The sequence below is a fragment of the Rhodamnia argentea genome, chromosome 4, assembly GCF_020921035.1.
Source record: "Rhodamnia argentea isolate NSW1041297 chromosome 4, ASM2092103v1, whole genome shotgun sequence".
Classification (NCBI taxonomy): Eukaryota; Viridiplantae; Streptophyta; class Magnoliopsida; order Myrtales; family Myrtaceae; genus Rhodamnia; species Rhodamnia argentea.
In genome coordinates, this window is record NC_063153.1 from 9218738 (window position 1) to 9225242 (window position 6505).

Sequence of the window (6505 nt, forward strand, 5' to 3'; positions counted from 1 at the left end):
GATTTTTGCTCCAAGAAAGTCATGCCCGCCTTTAATATTCAAGTCAAAATGAATCATCAACGACCCTTCTGGCCTCTTGGCCTTTAACATCCTGAGTTTGTGGTCTCTCTCCTTCATAAATCAGGAATGCTGAGCCATGGTTTTGATAGCCTCCTCCCTCGTTTTCTTTCATCCCCAGCATCATGTTGATGATGTTGCTGCTGTTCCTCGAAAATATATAAACTTAATCAGGAATAGCGAGAACGCATTGGGACGAAGAGTGTAAAATTTTCTTAAGGAGGAAATTTTACAAAAAGCGCAATGTTAAATTCGTGGGATTCTCGAAACGGATGCAATCAATTTGAAAGAGCCATGTAGTTCGATGTGAAACAAAGGGCCTGTACGGTAAGCATTATGGTTCTCTAATTCTGTTCTTCGGAACAAAAAAAAAAGGGTTAATACCACAAAAAACCCCAAACTGGTACGTTTGTGACAAATTTATCCCAAATTAATTTTTTGACCACAAAAAACCCCAAACCGGTATACCCGTGACAAATCTACCCTCCGTTAACTTCCATTAAATTTTTCGTTAAATTTGCGGACGTGGATGACACGTCCGCCTTGGTTAATCGACGTGGACTAGGTCCACATGGAAATAACTTGATTTTTTTAGTAAATAATAAATTAGGTTTTTTTATAAGAAATACTAACTTAATTGACGTTCTTGAGTTAACTCATTTTCTCTCCACACAAAAAAACCCTAGCCCCTCGATTCATCTTTTCCAACATTCCCTTCGACGAACGAGAGTATTTCAACAATCCAGACTCCTCCATTCCACATCGCCACAAGCTCGGTTCATCTCTTCCCATCGCCACCTCTGCCTTGCTCGGTCGCGACCTTGGGTGTATGTCATAGGTTTCCTTTTGTCAAGGTAGGAAAACGAGATTCCTCCATTCGATACCACGTTCGAGATTCTGTGCTTCCAAGAACCCTTCAAAACGCATATTTGGTTGCTTCGTTTGTTATTGATTTGTACCAAACTTCGCCCTACATGATTTACTGCTTGTCCGGAAATCTGTGTGCTTAGGTATTGCTCTTGCTATGTTGGGCGTTCATGTTAGTTCTTGTCCTCATTGTGTGTCGAAATTATAACACGAAACTTAAATGTGAATGGTATGATTGATTCGTGCACCACATGCTCGATGAAATGCCGGAACCAGATTCACTTGTGTTTGTCAACGATTTCAGGCTTATTTTGAGTGCGATTCTACGTGACGTATATGAGAATTCACTTTTTTGCTTGTATATAAAACTCGAAAAATACCAAGCAGCTTGTTTGCAGAACTCGATCTTCTCATCTCCTTTGTCAAACTTGATCATCCCATATTTGCTAGTTATGTGTGAGAGATTTTCACAAAATAATTAATTTTTTTGTTGTTCTCTTGCAGATGTCTAATGATTTTCAATTACACTTAACCTGGGTGGAATTATGGAGTTTGGAGCCATCACTTGCTAATGATATATATGCTAGTTTTTCGTGATGCCAAAGTAAATGTTGATATGGTTTGTCTTCTTATAGGTCCTACAAGGATATGGATTATATGTATCTGAAGCCATAGGAAATTCATATTTGAGGGTGAATATTTATTTTTCTTAAGGAAAATTTAATCTACTGTGACTAGCATAATAACATAATATTTTTCCGTTAATTTTAGATGCCCGGCAGTAACATAGTGCAAGAAATTCGTCGAGGTGGTGCAAATCATATAGTGGATATTTCAAGCCAAGTTTCTGGACCCTCTCAAACTCAACAATCACAAAGTGAAGCAAGGCAAGGAATCTGGTGGAAGAGTTGGATGTCTAGTGTAAAGCTTGTTTTGTAAAGCTTGTTCAAGTCTAGTATATATTGAACTTTTCTTGGATGGTAGTGATATGGAACATGTTTTTGGATCTTCGTTGTCCGGTGTAGACTCTGCCTCTTTTAGATTGTTAGCTGGTTGGATGTTTAGTGTAGAGGCTATTTTGTAAAGCTTGTTTAAGTCGGATGTAAAGACTATTTTGTAAAACTTGTTCAAGTACATAGAACATGCTTTTGGTCCTTTAGCATGCAAAGGATATTTTGTAAAGCTTATTCAAGTATATAAAACATGCTTTTGGACCTCCAGTGGAGGCCGATGCATTTATTTAGTTGTCCGAAGTGTGGGGTTGTTTTCATTTTGAGAGTAAGTTCATGTTGTGGCATTTCCCGTGCAAGCTTTGTGGCTTTAAACGTGAAAAAAAATTGGCTTTAAATGTGAAGGTAAATTTTACGGATGACGATCACATTATGGTGCACTTTTTTATTTGTCAAACGCTTAGGTGCACTTGAAAACAATCAATATGTCCAAAATAACATCCAGGATGTATCCGCCAAAGAAATTAACAAAAAATTCGCAAAGTATACAAAAGTGTAAGTGTAAATCTGTTATATGTGTACCAATTTGGGGTAAATTTGTCACAAATATACCAATTAAGGGTATATTTGTCACAAATGTATCAGTTTAGGGTAAATTTGTCACAAATATACCATTTTGGGCCTTTTCGTGCTATTAAACCTGTGAGATTTCCACGTAGGCTTAGTCCACGTCGGCGTACCAAAGCGGGCGTGTTATCCACATCAGTAAATTTAACGATAAAATTTGACGGAAGTTAACAGAGGGTAAATTTGTCACGGGTGTACCGGTTTGGAGTTTTTCGTAGTCAAAAAATTAATTTGGGGTAAATTTGTCACAGATGTACCAGTTTGGGGTTTTTCGTGGTATTAACCCAAAAAAAAAAAGATGAGAATCCTATGTAAATGATTCTGATTTTGATTCTGCTACGGGGAACAGTTTTGGAGTAAAAAAAAAAAGTTGATTGTGGAAAAAAGAACCACTTTTGAGAATCACAAAACAAAATGGTCTCACATCTCTCATTTTGCTTATCAATTCTCTCATCAATTTTCCCCCAACCTAAAATAGAACGAGGTCTCATTTTTAAATATATATAAAGATGATAAAATATAAAACATTTGAAAAAAATTGGAAAATTTTTATAAAAAAAAAATTAGAAAAAATTCAGAAAATTCATAAAATAGAAAAAGCTTAGATGAGGCTGATTTCACCTTATTTTCCTAAATTTAGGCCTAGATTCCCTAGATTTCATAGCTTTTTTTTAGAAAAATCATAAACACATTTTCAATTAAACTCAAACCACATTTATCTAAGCCCTTAGTGCTTCATTAGGGTATTATGACATGATTTATTGATGCAATGATTCCTTGATTGCGCACTTGATTTCATTGATTGTGATTTGCCTAGGTATATGTACTTTAGACTTAGTCAAGTTTTAAAAAAAATTGGAAAAAGACAAAAATAACCATCGTGAACACTTAGCAAGCTCTCATTCTTAAGTTTTCGATGAATTAAGACTGAGGTTTGATTCCTAAATTTCTTTTTATTTACCAAAAAAAAAAAAGACTGAGGTTTGATTTCCTAGAATAAAAAATGCACACCAATGCGGGGTAGTACGGTGCATTTTCCTTCCGTAATCGAGGGTGTCTATTTAATTCGAAAGAGTTCAATGAAACCCCACAATAAATGGCAAAAATGACTCATGATGTTTCTTGATATTTATTTTTATATTTCAATATGCAATATGTTACATAAGAGTATCAATATGAATTAAACTTCAATTAATTTTGAAATGTAGTATGAAATTTCACAAAGTAACTACGTAATTATTTGACTTAAATGACCAAAAATTGGGAAGAGCAATTGTCTCGAGAACAGAAATTTTGTGCAGTTATCAAACGCGTTCTGATTCTCTAAAACTCATCCAAGGAACAAAATCAGAAAAATTCATTTTAATCAAAATCACTTTTTGGGATCAGAATGGTTACTATACAAGCCCAAAGTGTGCGAAGCAATTCAGCTCGATTCCGTTCCGCATGGTTTCCTCCGTCTAAATCGAATGTGGGCCAGCACAAAATAAGCAACTTTAGGCTCAGCTGGGCCGGTCAATGCCAGCCCACATGACATGACCGATGACTGCAACCCTAAAATTGGTAATACAAGAAAATTAACGCAGAGAAGGTGGCAGACCATGCACCAGAAGATGAGAGAGCCTGCAGGATGTTTTAACTCTTTGTTAACTGAGTTGAAGTCGGTCAATTCTGTGAATTGCAGGGCTAGCCAATTTTTGTTTGAATGCCTAAAATGGAAGGACTGCGAAATGAGAAGGATCTGTACAAGAACCTTCGGATTCAAGCAATGCTGAGATTCTTTTGCGTTACCCTGTGAATAAAGGCTATACCATTAGTAGATGGTATCTTGGTACGCTGCATAGTTATGCTTGTCACTGGCTTCCCATAAAGTTAAATAATTGCTAGGAACTCTAAACAGAAGTTCAGGTCAAGAAAAAAATATTTTCTTTGGAAGCTTTATGCAGTATCTTGTTCCAGAATTCCCAGGGGAATGGCCAATTTGCTTGCTCATAGGTCTTCCTGGAATTAACAAAAGGAGAAGTTAGCATTATCCATTATGATATACGATAGAACTTGATTGACTCATCCAGTTTCCATTGATTCTTGAAAGGCCTAAGCAATTGGCCTTGTAGTTGTTCAAGGCATAGGCATATAAGTTTGTTTTCAGTTATATAATCTAGAGTCTATAGTCCAAACGGGAAGCAAATTCTTCATTCTTAAAAGCTTCTATATCGTGAAACAGAAAGTTCTGAACCATATTTTATCAGATTCTCCAATTCAGATATAGTTCATTTTGAAGAAATCTTTCCTGGAATTAGTACTTTTATGCCATAAGTGTCAAGGCGCATTGATCTGTCTTTACCAATTTACTGCCGTACATCATCTCAAGAGTTAACTTCTCCAATGATGGAGCGTATTCATGTATACTTTTGAAAAATTCTTACGACGTCAAAATTGGAGAGTCTGAATTGCTTCTGCATAAGCTGGACGATGTATCTTTGTATCTGACTGAATATGTTCCTTCTGTTAGGAAATGAATTTAGTGGGCAAGAAATTGGAGCAAAAATCTCAACACAACCAATATGCATCCGACATTTAGACCCTCCAGGACCTATCGGATAATATCTATGGAGGTATTGTAGTTAAGCCGCTAATCCTAGCACCAGGTGTGTTTTTTTATGCAAACTGCTTCAGGGATTTTGTGGGTCACACAGCGCAAATTCTCCAAGTGGTCACCCACCACGTTTACAGCCTCGGCGCAGGTACTTCACCATATGGCACTTGCATCAATTACTTTTGTTTATTCTTGAATACCCCACTGCACACTTTGAGTGATTAGCATATATAACACATTCTTTAGTGAACATCAGAAGATATACTGAAGGTGAAGGATCTTAATTCTCTACTCCATTAGTAGTTGGTAAATTTGTTTCCTCTCAATGAAAACCTCATTAGTAGGATTCTGGATCCGTCCTATCTCAATGGCGCGGCTCAGACTTTCATGATGCTCGTTAGTAGTTGGTAAGTTTGTTTCCTCCTGATTTTCCCTGAAAATTGAATAGGTAATTGGACAAACTTGCAATGGCGACTTACAATACCAAAACATACTGCAGACACAAATTGATTGGCGTGTGCTATGGTTTACTCACCTCCAGCACATTCCAATCGAACATGGACTACTACAGGAACATCACGAGTTCAACTCAAAGGCTATCAGAAAATATTTTTCGTCCTTTTCTTATCTACAATACAAAAGATGTCGCTGAAGAAAAAAAAATTGGAGAAAGCAGGAAATAAGGGGGAGAATTCTGCTGACCATTGATGTGTTAATAGAGTGCATAACTGTTATTGCAGTGCTCTTTCTTGGCACCGTTTGATGGGAAGCAATATCCTGTTCACTAACTTTACTGGCACGATCAAACTCCGTGCTTACTCTCATTGTACAAAGAATTAAGTAAGTACAGTCTATTCTTAAATTTCAGCCATCATATCCTGAACTATGGTCTAACATCTTAAAATTCTACTTACAACAGACTGGGGTCACATTGCTGTTGATCCATCTTGCTGGAAACACCACAGCACCAGTGCATGTTCCTACTGAAGACTTCGCGGAAAACGGGACTCTAATTTTGCAACATATACGTTCTCGTAAAGATAAGATTTCCAATCCATAATGATGAACCAGAAAATACAAAATTTTTGTTGCTCGACCAACCATTAGGAGAAGCAAATAGAACGGGTACACTAATCAGTAAGATTAATGAAGTCCAGCATTTCAAAGGGGTCGATATTCGATGCAAACATCATAGAAGAGTACCACTTGACAGCTAAAGACAGAGACTTGCACAGCCAAGTTACCCTTCTCAATGGGAAAATTCTTAGTGTTGATTCTTCTGGGAACATTCCTGCCCTAAATCCTATAAAAGCGAGCACGGCAGATCCCATTTTGGTGGCTCCATTCTATGTTGTATTTACTTGGTTTCCTAGCATGAATGTCACAGCTAGCAGATAGTTCAGGACAC

The 6505-nt window shown here is 37.0% G+C and overlaps 1 pseudogene; it reads left to right on the forward strand.

The window, feature by feature from the left end:
- Positions 1 to 4036: 4036 nt before the first annotated feature.
- On the forward strand, positions 4037 to 6157 carry LOC115753730 (annotated as a pseudogene).
- The last annotated feature ends 348 nt before the right edge of the window (positions 6158 to 6505 follow it).